The following is a 14,496-nucleotide window of genomic DNA, read 5'->3' as shown; positions in this document are numbered from 1 at the left end:
ATAAATTATTACAAACTTAGTGGCTTGAAACAACACAAATTTATTTTATAGTTCTGCAGGTCAGAAGTCTGAAGTCAAGGTGCTGGCAAGGAGGCATTCTCTCTGGGGACTTCAGTGTGTGTGTGGGGGAATGCATTTCCTTGCCTTTTTAGCTTCCAGAGGCCACTTGCATTCCATAAATCATGATCCCTTCCTTGAATTGCTTTAACCTCTTACTTCTGGTGTCATATCTACTGCTGACTCTGATCTTCCTGCCTGCCCCATGCCCCATGGCGGGGCAATCTGAGAACAGCGGCTGACACTGGAAAGGATTGTGCCAGCTCCTATCGTGGGTGAGGGCAAGGGCCCTGCCATAAGGCCTACGGGCTAATGGAGTTTAACTCCTTTGAATTCTTTTTTTTTTTTTTTTCGGTATGTGGGCCTCTCACTGTTGTGGCCTCTCCCGTTGCGGAGCACAGGCCCTGGACGCGCAGGCTCAACGGCCATGGCTCACGGGCCCAGCCGCACCACGGCATGTGGGATCTTTCCGGACCGGGGCACGAACCCGTGTCCCCTGCTTCAGCAGGCGGACTCTCAGCTACTGCGCCACCAGGTAAGCTCACCTTTGAATTCTTGAAATAACCACCAAGTCTTCCAGGCAGGTCCTGTGCTGAGGAGAAACGATAGGGAAGGGAATCAAAACTTAGCAGAATAAGGAAAGCAGACATGAAAGAAAGGGCTAGATGAAAGTGGGGGCAGGGGGAAGTGTGGAGGGGAGGGACAGTTAGAGAGTTCAGGATTGACATGTACGCACTGCTATATTTAAAATGGATAACCAACAAGGACCTACTGTATAACACAGGGAATTCTGCTCAATATTATGTAACAACCTAAATGGGAAAAGAATTTGAAAAAGAACAGATGTATATGAATATATAACTGAATCACTGTTCTGTACACCTGGAACTAACACAACATTGTTAATCAACTATATCCCAGTATAAAATAAAATAAAAAAAGAAAGTGGGGACAGGGTACAGAGCCGAGCCAGAAAAACCTCAGAGAACAGGCCATAGTTTTTTTTTTTTTTTTTAACAATATGTAACTAAGCCTCCTTCTCAGTGTTCAGAAAAAACAATCTCACATTAAAACAAGCAATGGAAAAGTATCAAAGTCAAATCCTAGGAATACAAAATTTACTATGAAAGAGCGAGACAGAGGGAGAGAGAATAAAGAGGAAAATAACATGCCTACAGACAGTGAAAGCATTCCAAAAAGACATTTTTAAAAAAAGATTAAAACAGGCTAAAGATATTCACAAAGTGATATGACAAAAAAAGAACAACATAAATCAGAATTATAAAAATCCAGAAAAGGGGTGATATCTTGTGCAAGAACTAAAGATAAAAGAAAAACTATTTTAAAGAATGAAAACTAAACGAAATGGAATATAAGGGCAAAAATAAAATCAGCAAATAGTGTTTTGAGATAAATAGGAAAAAGAGGGTAATTTGTAAAAATGAAAATTAAAAATGAAAGAATTTGAGACGAAGTGACATATATTAAAGATGGGCAATGAAAATCCAACATATGAATAACAGGAGTCACTGAAGGGAAAAAAAAAAAATCAAAGCAAGGGAATACATCAACGACCCAGAATGACCAGTATCAAGACATAGTTTAGGGACTTTCCTGGTGGCGCAATGGTTAAGAATCCACCCGCCAGTGCAGGGGACATGGGTTCGAGCCCTGGTCCAGGAAGACCCCACATGCCATGGACCAACTAAGCCCATGCACCACAACTACTGAGCCCACATGCCACAACTACTGAAACCCACACACCTAGAGCCCGTGCTCCGCAACAAGAGAAGCCACCGCAATGAGAAGCCCGCGCACAGCAATGAAGACCCACCACAGCCATAAATTAAGTAATTAATTAAATAAATTTTAAAAAACGACATAGTTTGGTAAAATGACTAGTTTTTAAAGAGAAAAGAAAAAAATTTTATGTACAACTTTTTTTAAAAATACATTGTGGTGATCATTCCATATTAGTATTTAATGCATGACTACTTCTTTTTTTTCCATACATTTATTTATTTTTATTTATTTTTTGCTGCGTTGGATCTTTTTTGCTGAGCGCAGGCTTTCTCTAGTTGTAGCGAGCGGGGGCTACTCTTCTTTGTGGTGCTCGGACTTCTCACTGCGGTGGCTTCTCTTGTTGTGGAGCACGGGCTCTAGGCGCCCGGGCTTCAGTAGTTGCAGCACGTGGGCTCAGTAGTTGTGGCACATGGGCTTAGTTGCTCTGCAGCATGTGGGATCTTCCTGGACCAGGGCTTGAACCCGTGTCCCCTGCATTGGCAGGCAGATTCTTAACCACTGCACCACCAGGGAAGCTCCTCATGTACAACTTTTAAACTACAATAATGATGTACCTTAATTACTTCCATGCACACAGATCTAACATTACAGTTTTTTTTAAATAAACACAATTAAGATTTCTAGGAGCATTTTATAATAAAGTAATTCCTAATTTTTCTTTGTAGATAGATCAAGCACCTCCAAATTACAAATTCCTATATGCGGTGAGCGCTTTAGTTAAAATGAATACTTAAGTAAATTCAGTACATGAACAGCCTTAGGATAAGCTGACATTATATATTCCGCTAAGTAGGCAACAAACCATAGTGCCAAATGGAAAAAGTGTATTTGCAAATAAATTTCAAAAACTAAGTTAACTTTTTATAATTAAATACAGAAAATATATTGATTTGCTAAAATAAATAAGATGTGATGTAGTAACACTTCACTATAAAGAATGCATACCAGAACATTTATAAATGGTGAGTGAATCTTATTAAGAATAGTTTACTACAATAAAAGTTGGCCTAATAGAAGTGCATATTGTGAAGCACTATGGGTGGTATATGTTTTGCCACATACTTTTGTTACCTTGAGGTAGATAATACGTGTACCAGATTTGGCAGTCATTTCCAGTTGCTGCTGGTATCATGTGTTTTTAAGAAGTGTGTACAGTATGAAAAACTTGAAAATACTCATGAATGAAAAATGTTTTAGGAAAAAAATATTTTCATGCAATTATGTACAGTCTCACTGTGTAAATTCAAGGCAAGATTTTTGTTTCCTGTAAAACAGATCATTGTTCTATGAGAGAATGTTTTTTACTTGTCTTAGTGCATTTCTTTTGTCTCCTCCTGCATTGCATTATTTTGCTCTATTCTTTATTTTTGTGTGCAAACGACATGCCAGTTAAAATGAAAACCATCTCACATGTAGGAAAAAAGTCTGGATTCTAAAAACCAAGAAAAAATCCTTTCTAAATGACACCATCTGATTCAAGTTAAAAAATGACTTAAACATTAGTAATAAAGAAGACAAAACACATTTCATGAAGAATACAAAAAGAAATGTCTGCTGAGTGTTTTAGTTCAGATGTTTCAGAATGCTGCTGCATGTTTTATGAGGAATCTGAGGGGAAGATTTCATAGCAGAAGGTGTTAATGTGGCCTGTATTGACTTAAGTGGTGACCCAACTGGACTGTGAAACTGTGGGGTGCCTATGGATTCAAGCTGCTTGTTAAAGAGGAACTCCCCACTGCTGTTCAGAAATCCTTCCTCATTTCCTCTCTCCCCAAGCTTCCCATCCTCTACCAGCTCAGTTTCTAGCATTTCAGTATCCCCTTTCCTGCTAAAGAACTTGTCTAGGTAACTGGTGTAAGTGTTTTCCTTTTCAATTTGCTCATCCTTCTTTACCTCACAACAAAACTGATTTATGAGGAAACAGTCCTCCCCACCACCCACGAACTGGCTATCCCAAGAAGACTGGTACAAGCCTTCTAATTGAGCCACATTGGCCATTCCTTTTTCCTGTTTTTCTCGGCTTACTGACTTTGATATCAAACTTTTCAATTCTAGTTGGGACACTGAGCTATTCAAGTCATTTAATTTGTCAACAACATCAGTAGGCTCATGCTGTGAACTAAGTTGAATAGTTCCTGCAATAAAGGAATCAAAGTCAAATCCCTGATTCTTTTCCCTTTCTTTTTCAGCCAGTTGCTGTGATGCTTCCTCTAGAGCTATCTGGGCTTTAACCAATCCATTGCTTTCACATTTTGACTTGCCTTTCTTATCAGATTTTTCTTTGCTTTGTTCTTTCCAATTGGAAAGATCTATAATAAGCTTGGGTTCATAGTAATGATTAACTTCCCTCTCTCTCCAGACTAAGTTATCTAAATGTGATGATGACCTCGTTTTGTAGTCACAAGTATGGCTACGCTCCAGATCACAATATTTGTTTTCATGATGATCTGGGTATTGCCAACAAGGCTCAGTAGAGTAACTGGTGTCAAAAGCAGGATCCTCCAAATACTTCTCACAATCTCCATCCAAATATTTTCAAGGATCGACTTGTACTTCTTCTTCATCAGTCACATGGCACAGAGCTCTTGGGTCAAGCTGAACTTCATCAATATCACAGTTGTTATGTATAGGCCAATCATGCTCTGAAAATTGACAATCATGGTACCTTTCCCAGTTATAAATGTGACTATGAGTTTCATCCATAAGCAAAATATCATCAACTTCATCTTCAATACGAAAAGGATGACTTGAAATTGGCTCATCCATTGGAAAAGAATAAATGCTCATGTAAGGAAGGGACAGCGCTGCTTCTGCTGTCAACCGATCCACGGGACTAAATGTCAAAATTTGTCCCAGGAAATCCAGTGCTTCTCGACTAATTCCCGGAAGCAGCTGAGTTAAAGGTTTGTGTGGCTCAGTCATGTCATTTCTAATGTAAACTGGAATTATGCTGAGAAGCTCCTGTCAATCTTCCTCACGTACAACAGGAATAGACTCTAAAATCAGCTGCATCTGTTCAAGTTCATGGGCACCTGCAAAGAGGGTTTTACCAGTCAGTATTTCAGCAAAGATGCAGCCTGCAGCCCACATGTCAATGGCTTTAGTATAATTATTAGGAGAAAGTAAAAGACGTGGAGATCTGTACCATTTAGTAACCAATCCTTCAGAAAGACGACCCTTATGGGAACAATGGGGATCTATGATCCGTGCAAGACCAAAGTCGCCTATCTTCAGCACCAAGTCTTCAGTATTAATGAAAAGATTAGCTAGTTTGAGATCTCTGTGCAGTACGTTTGCTGAGTGAATATATTTGAGCCCACGTAGCAGCTGATGCATGAAAAGCCTGGCAAGCTCTTCCAGTAACGGGCCCTGCTCCAGCACATTAGCCAAGTCTGTCTCCATGTACTCCTGAACGGTGTAAACACTGTTCAGCTTGGTAAGACCCCACAACATCTGTTAACTGGCTTCCACTAGGACCAAGAATTTCAAACACCTTCACAATGTTATCATGGCCAAGTCTTCTAATAATTTTGGTTTCACGTAGAGCATGTTTGACACTCTGGGGATCAGTAAGGACGATTTTCTTGACGGCTACTCTTTTGTCACAGTCATTGTCTACAGCAGAAAAAACCAAGCCATTGCCTCCACAACCCAATGGTTTTAAGTCCATATACCTAGAGCCCAGATCAAAACCATGAATGTTCATGAGACTTTCAAATTTCTCTGCCATTTTGAAACCCTTACTATTGCCTTTTCCTTCTGAATTGTTGAACTTGTGTAAATAAGGAAGAAAAGTGGCCTCAAAAGGAAAGAGCTTCCAAAAAGGTAGAAAAAGATTAATTTTGCTTCCACAGCAAGATGGTTTCATTGCATATGCCAACCAGGCCCGTTGAGTTCCCCTTAGATTTAAAGCTCCAAGAGCTCTACTCATACTGAGAATGAAAAAGATTGCAGTACTCATAGTTCAAGAAAGGGGCAGCAACTTTGCAGATATTTAAAGAAAACACTCAAGAAACTCAAACGGAACGAAATGACATACTATGCACTCAGATTTACTGTGCTGAAGGATTTAACATTTAACAAAAATGTGAATAAATATGCACACGACAGGCTTCTGTGAACATTCTCCTCACAGGGCAGATACATTCAGTGTTGGACTGGTCCTGAGCAGCCAGCATCATTCTAAGGTGCTGGTAAGCACTGTTTCCCTTTTGCTTCTTTTCTTCCTTTGTTGCTGTATATTTCAACAGGAAGCCCTGGTGGCTGTTGGTTAACAGATGTCTTTTGTTAGTGATCAGGTGGCTCCAGCTCACCACAATCACAATCAGAGCTAACGTCCATCTTACGCTGATACAATGGGACTTCCCCGACTCATCTAGGGAGTGCGGGGGCCCACGGACAGCCCCCAGTGTCGGCTCAGGTCTCCGGCTGTGCTGCCAGCAGCGGCATCTCTGTGGCTCTCTCTTTGCTGCGGTCACTGCCATGTAACCAAGAAAAATTCTTTAGGCATCTTGGGCATCTAGACAAAAAGATTTTATTATGAGGTTATAATCAGACCCTTCATCAGCAGTGCTTTCTGCCAGAAACAAATGGTGTAATATATTCAAGATACTCAAAGAAAGAAAGTATGAGTCAAAGATTTTATATCCAGCAAAACTGACTTTCTGTAAAGAACTGTTATCAACCTGAAAGCACTCAGGGAGTACTTTCTCCATGAGCCCTTTCTGAAGAGTCGACTAGGGAGTGAGCTTCAGGAATGGTTAAGCATTCAATATATATCTATTGGTAGAACTAAAGCTAAATGATGGTAAAAAGAGAGACAATAAAGCATGTGATGCCTATATGCTCTAACAGTGTAGCTGTAGTACAGTCCCTCAGAGTGGTAGAGAATGGGAACGGTGTATCAAAATTTTTTGTATCCATTTTCAATATTCTAATTGACAGTGGTAGTTTTACTATAGTTATTCTGAGACTGTTGTATGTGTAAAGTGGGCTAAAGCAAATCAGTAATTATAGAATCTTTCAATTTTATCATCTCCTGTGTCCTTGAAAATCAAATATTCTAAGTGTGGACGGAAAGGACATACAGATGTAATATAGAAGAGGTTAATTAAAAGCCCTGTAATGCTGTATTTGCATTGGAAAAATCAGTATGAGTTCAAGAGGTGCCTTTTTTAAAAAAAGAAATGCATACTATGTATGTATATACACACATACATATAAATATATATACATACATAAAATATACTTATGTATGTATGCATATATACATATTTTTATATGTGTATACATATATATGTATATTTGTATACATATACATATGTAGGTATATTTTATATATGTATATATTTATATATAAACATTTATAGATATAAAATACCTAGTTCTATCCACTAGAAAGGCGTAGAAGCAATGACTATTCTAGTAGTACCTACCACTCAGATTCTAGTTTTGAAATGCCATTTTCTATTTAAAAAAATAAAAGGACATCCTGGAGAAACTGCTGATTCTAGGTCAGCAGCAGGAAATATACAAGATAAGCCTGGAATATCTTGTCATATCAGACAAGGAAGCTGTCAAAGGCCCTAGGGTCACATCCAAAGGACTCATAAACCAACCTGAAGATGGGACAATTTCAGCTGCAACAAAGACAATAACTGCAATCGACTGAAACTCATCAAGTATGTTTCAGTCCCTGAGTTCATAATAATATTTGGCAAAAACACTAATTGCTTACCTTCTGAGGATGGCATTGCTTTTCCTGTGCGAACTCTACCACTGGGTAAACAAGTCATAGATTAAGAAAAGCATCTTCTTATGAATTTATTACCACTAATACAGGAAAAAAATGATGCAATATTGTCATTTTGCAACCTGCAATGTATTAATATATCTTAGCCATTGTACACAACAGCAGCTAACATCAAGAAAAGAGCAAAACTCCAACCATCTATGTGCTTCTTGATAAAAGAACACAGAGCTGCCTGAAATCATGCCAACAGGATGGAACCTAGGTCTGATCCAGCTGCTAATCTGCAGGAAATGAAGAGGTCAAAGGGCCATCCTGAGCTGTAGTATGAGGATGCAATTGACAAAATCCAGACTTTGAGAAACTGTCCAGGTCAATCAGCCTCAGTTCTTCAACAGATAAACTGCAAGGGAAAGAAAGAGATATAGACGGAAACTTTGGATTAAAAGAGGCCTAAAAACATATCAAATTTTTAAAAAATGGGCAAAACTAAACTTTAATGCCTAGGGATGCACACTTGGATGATTAAACCACTTAGAAATGCAAGGGTAGGGACTTCCCTGGTGGCGCAGTGGTTAGGAATCTGCCTGCCACTGTAGCAGACCGGGTGCGAGCCCTGGTCCTTGAAGATCCCACATATCGCAGAGCAACTAAGCCCATGCGCCACAACTACTGAGCCTGTGCCCTACAGCCCGCGAGCCACAACTGCTGAAGCACTCACGCCTAGAGCCCGTGCTCCGCAACCAGAGAAGCCACCGCAATGAGAAGCCCACACACCACAACAAAGAGTAGCCCCCGCTCGCAGCAACTAGCGAAAGCGACGAAGACCCAACGCAATCAAAAATAAATAAATTAATAAAATTTTTTTAAAATGCAAGGATAAAATTACTATAAAAGTCAGGTAAGTGGTTACTTTTGTGGGGAGGGAGGGGCTATGACTGGGATTGGGTACATGGAAGCGCCTCTGGGGTGGCTGCAAAGTTCTATGTTGTGACGGGGTGGTAAGTACAAGGGTGTTTCCCTTGAGATAACTCACTAAGCCACAATTTTAATTTGTATGATTTTCTGCATCTGTAGTTTGTTTTACAATATAAAGATTTTAAAAAATGAAAACATAAGCACCTACCTCACTGTGTGTTTGTGGATGTGTGTACATATACACATCTATGAATATATGGCTTCTGGGAGCACCAGCTACATAGTAGGTACTCACTAAATACGAGTTCCGGTCCCTGTTAATCCTGTCAAACACCCTTACCGGTGTGATTTCAGTGCCATGACTAACTTGTGTGACTAATCAAAAGTAGTTAATGCTTATTAAGTGATTATTATGTGCCAGGCACTGTTCCCAGTATATCTAATCTAACTGACTCCTCATAACCCTATTATTATTATTCCCATTTTACAGAGATGAAAACTGAGACTCAGAAAGGTTTTCTGTGGCCACACAGAAGGTGAGAGTAGCCTGGTTTTGAACCCAGGCAGTCTGGCTCCCCAGTGGCTCTTACTATTTTCTATAGGTGCCCAGTGCCCCTGTTTGTGATACTAACCCTCCACCCCCCTTATAGAGTGCCTGCCAATGTCTGTGCCATCCCTTGACACTCATTACCTGAATCTCACAACAGTCCTAGAAGGTGCAGATGCTCGTTAGCCTGCATTTGACAGATGAGAACTCAGAGGCGTGAAGGAACTTGCCCAAAGTAAATGGCCGTGTCATGGGTTTGAATCATGGTTGGGGAGGGTTCATACTCTTTGGCCCTGTCAATCTGAAGGACGAAATGTTCCCTGCTCTTAACCGGATGCTCACCAGATGGATCTGACCCAGTCTGAGGTCATGGGTTGCCCAACCAGCCGTCCAGTGCCTGACTTGGCTTGAGAATTATCCAGACCGGGGCTGGGAGAAGTCAGGGGCTTGGCGGGTGCCAGATATGCCTGACCCCATCTGGGAGTCGTGCGAAGCTCGTGATCTGTGGGCCCCGTGAGCCAGGGACTTCTGTTTCCCTGTGCGCCAAGCTTTTTGCTCATAAGAGCCTCGGAATCAGGACCCAGAATAGAGCTGGTCACCTCTCTGACTTGAAATAAAGACGTGCCGTGGGCTGGCTGTGTGGATTTCCCAGAAGAGGTGAGAGCCCAGCTGTGTTTTTCTGGTCACACGTTGATTTTCTAACCTGAGTCAGCGTGACTGCTTGGAGGCATAGGCAACTGGGCTGAAGCACTTCCCTAACAGGGCCTGGAATGGTGAGGGGACCAGGAGGGATGGAGACATCACACCCCCTGCCCCCAGTACCACCCGAAGAGCCTGCCCGGCTCAGCCTCACTGTATTATTTACACCCAGAAGGACCGAGTTCTTACCAAATACCAGGCACTGTGCCAAGCGCTTCATAAGTATTCACCCAACTAACCTCGCAAAGATTCTATTGGATAGGGGCTCTCACAAGTAACACTTGACAGGTGAGAAAACTGAGACCCAGGGAGGCAAAATCACATAGAAACAGTCACTCGAAGATGGAGTTGCTGGTCCGTGACTGTGGACCCAGAGTCAGATCCGGCAGCGCTTTGGAGATTCACGACATCACTCAGCCTTCACAACAGGCCAGTTAAGTAGGTATTGTCACCTCCACGAAGATATGAGAAAGCTGAGGCTCAGGGAGGTGGATGTGACTTGTCCAATGTTTCTAGAAGGTTCTGCCGTGACAGCTAGTGATCACTTTTCAAGAGCACAGTCCAAAGTTCGCAACTGATAAAATTTGGCCGCGGTCACTCAAAACCCCTGTATGGGGGGGCTTCCCTGGTGGCGCAGTGGTTGAGAGTCCGCCTGCCGATGCAGGGGACGCGGGTTCGTGCCCCAGTCCGGGAAGATCCCACATGCCGCAGAGTGGCTGGGCCCGTGAGCCATGGCCGCTGAGCCTGCGCGTCTGGAGCCTGTGCTCCGCAATGGGAGAGGCCACAACAGTGAGAGGCCCGCGTACCGCAAGTGGTACCGCGTACCACTTTCACCCACGTTTTCCTATGATGGGAAGAGGAGCACGGACTCGTTTGGGGGCCATCTTCTGGGAAGGGTAGAATGGGGTAATGGGCACTCTTCTGCAGGAGGTGACTATGTGGAGAGGCTAACATGTGACCCCTGTGGGGGCCTTGTGGTCCGATGTGAGCAGAGACATCTAGAGGCTGGGAGAAATGGGCTGCCCAGCTGCACTGGTGAAGAAGCCAGAGAGTGTGGGTGTGCTGAGGTCAGGCCACACGCCCAGGTGCTTCAGGGCAAAGTCCGCTTGAGTATTTCCCATGGACCGGCATGGGCAGAGAGCACATATAAGGGGCCATCTTGGGCCCTGTCCCATAGGACCTTCAGCAAGAAGCTAGAATTCGATGTTAGATGCCTACGGGCTGAGGAAGGAGTTGCTAGGGACTCCCAGGAAGAGACCCCCTTGCATCCATCAAGGTCAAGAAGGGCTGGCACAATGGCCATTACCATGAGCCTGCAACAGCGTCCCATGACAGAAAGGGGCAGCTTTATTTTTTTACTTTTTATTTATTTATTTACTTTTGCAGTACGCGGGCCTCTCACTGTTGTGGCCTCTTACTGTTGTGGCCTCTCCCGTTGCAGAGCACAGGCTCCGGACGCGCAGGCTCAGCGGTCATGGCTCACGGGCCCAGCCGCTCCGCGGCATGTGGGATCCTCCCGGACCGGGGCATGAACCCGTGTCCCCTACATCGGCAGGCGGACCCTCAACCACTGCGCCACCAGGGAAGCCCAGGGGCAGCTTTAAATGTCTGCTGGGCACAGAGAGCTCAGAGCCAGCCAGGATGGCGGCAGGTCAAGTGAGACCCTCCTCTCCTTTCCCTGTCTCTACCCAGCCCCCTTGACCCCATGTGTGGGAGAGGGGAGGAAAAAGAGAGGCGCTACCCCCCGCTACCGTCTCCAGGGCAGCAGTGGGGCTGCCAGGCTGAAGCAGTACCAGGCGGGGCCAGGGGAGAAGGTCTAAACCCAAATCAGGCTGGGAGTTTTGATTAGTAGCTTGACTGGACATTCTGATTGCTAAATTGATATTGTGTTTGTGACCTAAAGTGACCATAGCACTGTCAGTTTCTAGAGAGTGAGCAGAAAAGTAATGGGGATGGGTTTTCACCTAGTGGTGGGGAAAAGTCTCTCCACTGAATACATTTTAAAAGGGACATTGGAAGGCAAAAATAAAAGTGTGTTTTGATCATGCCACAGGTAAGGTTTGTTCAACATACTGGTCGCAGCAAGAGGGAGAATTATCCACAATAAGCCTGAGAAGTGAATGTTACAGAATGCCCTAGAGCTTGGTTCATTAGGCAGGCAAGAAGTGTGAGTGCTTCTGGGAACCTCTTGGGTCCTTTATGGGGCCAGCACGCCCATCCCTCCCAGATGCTTCAGTTGTTGGCTTCTAATGGCCTACTGTTGCTTCTTCTCCTGAGAACTGTGTCAGGAGTCACCTCACCCTCAGAGTAACTCACAGCCAATGACCAGCTGGTACCGAGGGACAGGAACGAAAGACCAGCCCCCTTGCAAGACTTCACCTGAGACCACATCCCTGCTCTGTTCCCTCCCTATCCGCTTCCCTCCCTCCCTTATAGGTTCCCTCCTTAATAAACCAAAGTACCCAACCCTGCCTCAGGCTCCACTTCCAGGGAACCTGCCTGAAGACAGCCGGAGCCTCAGGACATGCTTTTTCTTGCCTCCCTGCGGCATGCAGGATCTTAGTTCCCCAACCAGGGATCAACCCGTTCCCCCGGAAGTGGAAGCACGGAGTCTTAACCACTGGACCACCAGGGAAGTCCAGGGCATGCTTTTGTGATAGGGCCATCTTACTAGTTCTGAGCCAGGTCCTCCATTAGCAAGACTTGTGGACCCCAGATCGGACTGACCTAGGTTCAAAACCCAGCACAATCACTTAACTGCTGTGTGCCCTTGGCCAATGTCTGCTTACTACACCTTAGTTTTCCTCATCTGTAAAATGGAAAAAAACAACCACCGCCTCACACAGCTTTATAAGGATCGAACATACACAAACACCAAGCACAGTGCCTGGCACCGTCAATGTCTCTATTATTATTCCTCCAGGCTAGCAGCACTGACCCCATGCAAAGGAGGCAGCCTTTACCATCTAGTTGAGGATGCTGGGTCCTGGGATAAGTCGCCAGACCGTGGGATGGCTGGGGTTCAGCTGTAATAAAGTAGCCGCCTTTAATGAAGCACTTACTGTGTCCTAGTCTCCATATGTCCTAGTTCACTGTATCTTCACTACCTTTCAAAGCTGACATGATTATCTCCATTTTATACGTGAGAAAACAGAGGCTCAGGAAGTCTTAAGAAACTGTTTATGGGGTCCACAGATTAAAAAAAACTAGTGCATCTAGAATGGCTAAAATTGAAAAGACTAACTGTAGCAACTAGAACTCTCATACACTGCTGGTGGAAGTGCAAGATAGCACAACTACTTTGTTGTACTGTCTTGCACTACTTTGGGAAATAGTTTGTAGCAGTTTCTTAAAAAGTTAAACATATACTTATATGACCCAGCAATCATACTCCTAGGTATTTACCCAAGAGTAATGAAAATATTTGTGTACTCAAAGACGTGTACCTGAATGTTCTTAGCAGCTTCTTTTATAATAGCCCAAAATACTGGGGAAAAAATGTCCATCCACAGGGGAATGAGATAAACAAACTGTGATATATGTATTACTATATATATATATACATATATATATATATCACAGAATATATATGTATATATATATATAACTTAGCAATAAAAAAGAACAAACTATTGCTATGTGAGCAATATGGATGAATCTCAAAATAGAATGAAAAAAGCCAGACAAAAAAGTACGAACTGTATGATGTCATTTCTATAAAATTCCAGAAAATTTAAAGTAATCTATAGTGAAAGAAAGTAATCTATGGTGACCATGGTTGCCTGTGAATGGGGATGCAATGAGGAGGGGACGGCTTATAAAGGGGCCTTAGGAGAAAATTTTGGGGTGATGGAAATGTTCATCATCTTGATTGTGGTGGATGAGTTCATGGGTATGTGCAGATATCAAAATTCATCAAATTATACAATTTAAGTAGGTGTCATTTATTGTATATCAATTATACTTCAATAATGCTGTTAAAAAAAAAATCTAGAGAGTGACACGATTAGGATTTGAACCCATGTGTGTCTGATGTGAAATCACTTGAGCTGATAAGCCAGTAAAAGTCCTCCTTTCTGGGCTGGAGACATAGAACCAGTCCAAATGGTACCAACTCCAGGAAGGCTTCCTGTCCCCTCTAAGGAGAACTGTGGCCTTTTGGAAACCACATCCCCTGTGGCATCAGCCCACACTGCCCTCTTACCTGCCTTCAGGATTTGTCAGTGGCTCCTTTCTCCACTTGGGAATCTTCCCTTGTGTCCTCCCCCATATTAGCCTCCCGGTTGAGAGCCCTGCGCCAGAATCAGATGGACCGGGATTTGAATCCCAGCTCAGCCATTTACACCCATTGTCTGACCTTGGATAATTCCTTACCTCTTTGACCTTCAGCTTCCTCATCTGAATAATAATAGAAGCTACTTCAAGATTGCCTCAAGGATCAAGTGAGAGATAGTTCATGTTAAACAATTAGCGTAGAGCCTGGTGTGTAATAAAGCACTCAATAAATGTTAACTATTATTGATCTTCACCGGGGCAGTGGCTGCTGACTGTTGAAGTTTCTCAGGCTTTGAATCAAGTACTTACTGCCCCAGCTATATATTTATCGACATGGAAAGATGCCCAAAGCATACTCTTGAGAGGAAAAAAGCAGGCTATACAACAATATATGCCTCACAGGTCATTTTAAAGATTAAAGGGGAAAAATGGACATATATCTCTTAGC

General features: G+C 43.1%; 1 pseudogene; it reads right to left on the bottom strand.

Annotated features, from left to right (window-relative positions):
- Positions 1–3,393: 3,393 nt before the first annotated feature.
- Positions 3,394–5,590, bottom strand: LOC117308086 (mitogen-activated protein kinase 6 pseudogene; annotated as a pseudogene).
- Positions 5,591–14,496: the final 8,906 nt, after the last annotated feature.

The sequence above is a fragment of the Tursiops truncatus genome, chromosome 15, assembly GCF_011762595.2.
Source record: "Tursiops truncatus isolate mTurTru1 chromosome 15, mTurTru1.mat.Y, whole genome shotgun sequence".
In the NCBI taxonomy this organism is placed as follows: Eukaryota; Metazoa; Chordata; class Mammalia; order Artiodactyla; family Delphinidae; genus Tursiops; species Tursiops truncatus.
Note: the sequence above shows the minus strand (reverse complement) of the source record. Positions and strands in the feature narration are given on the sequence as shown.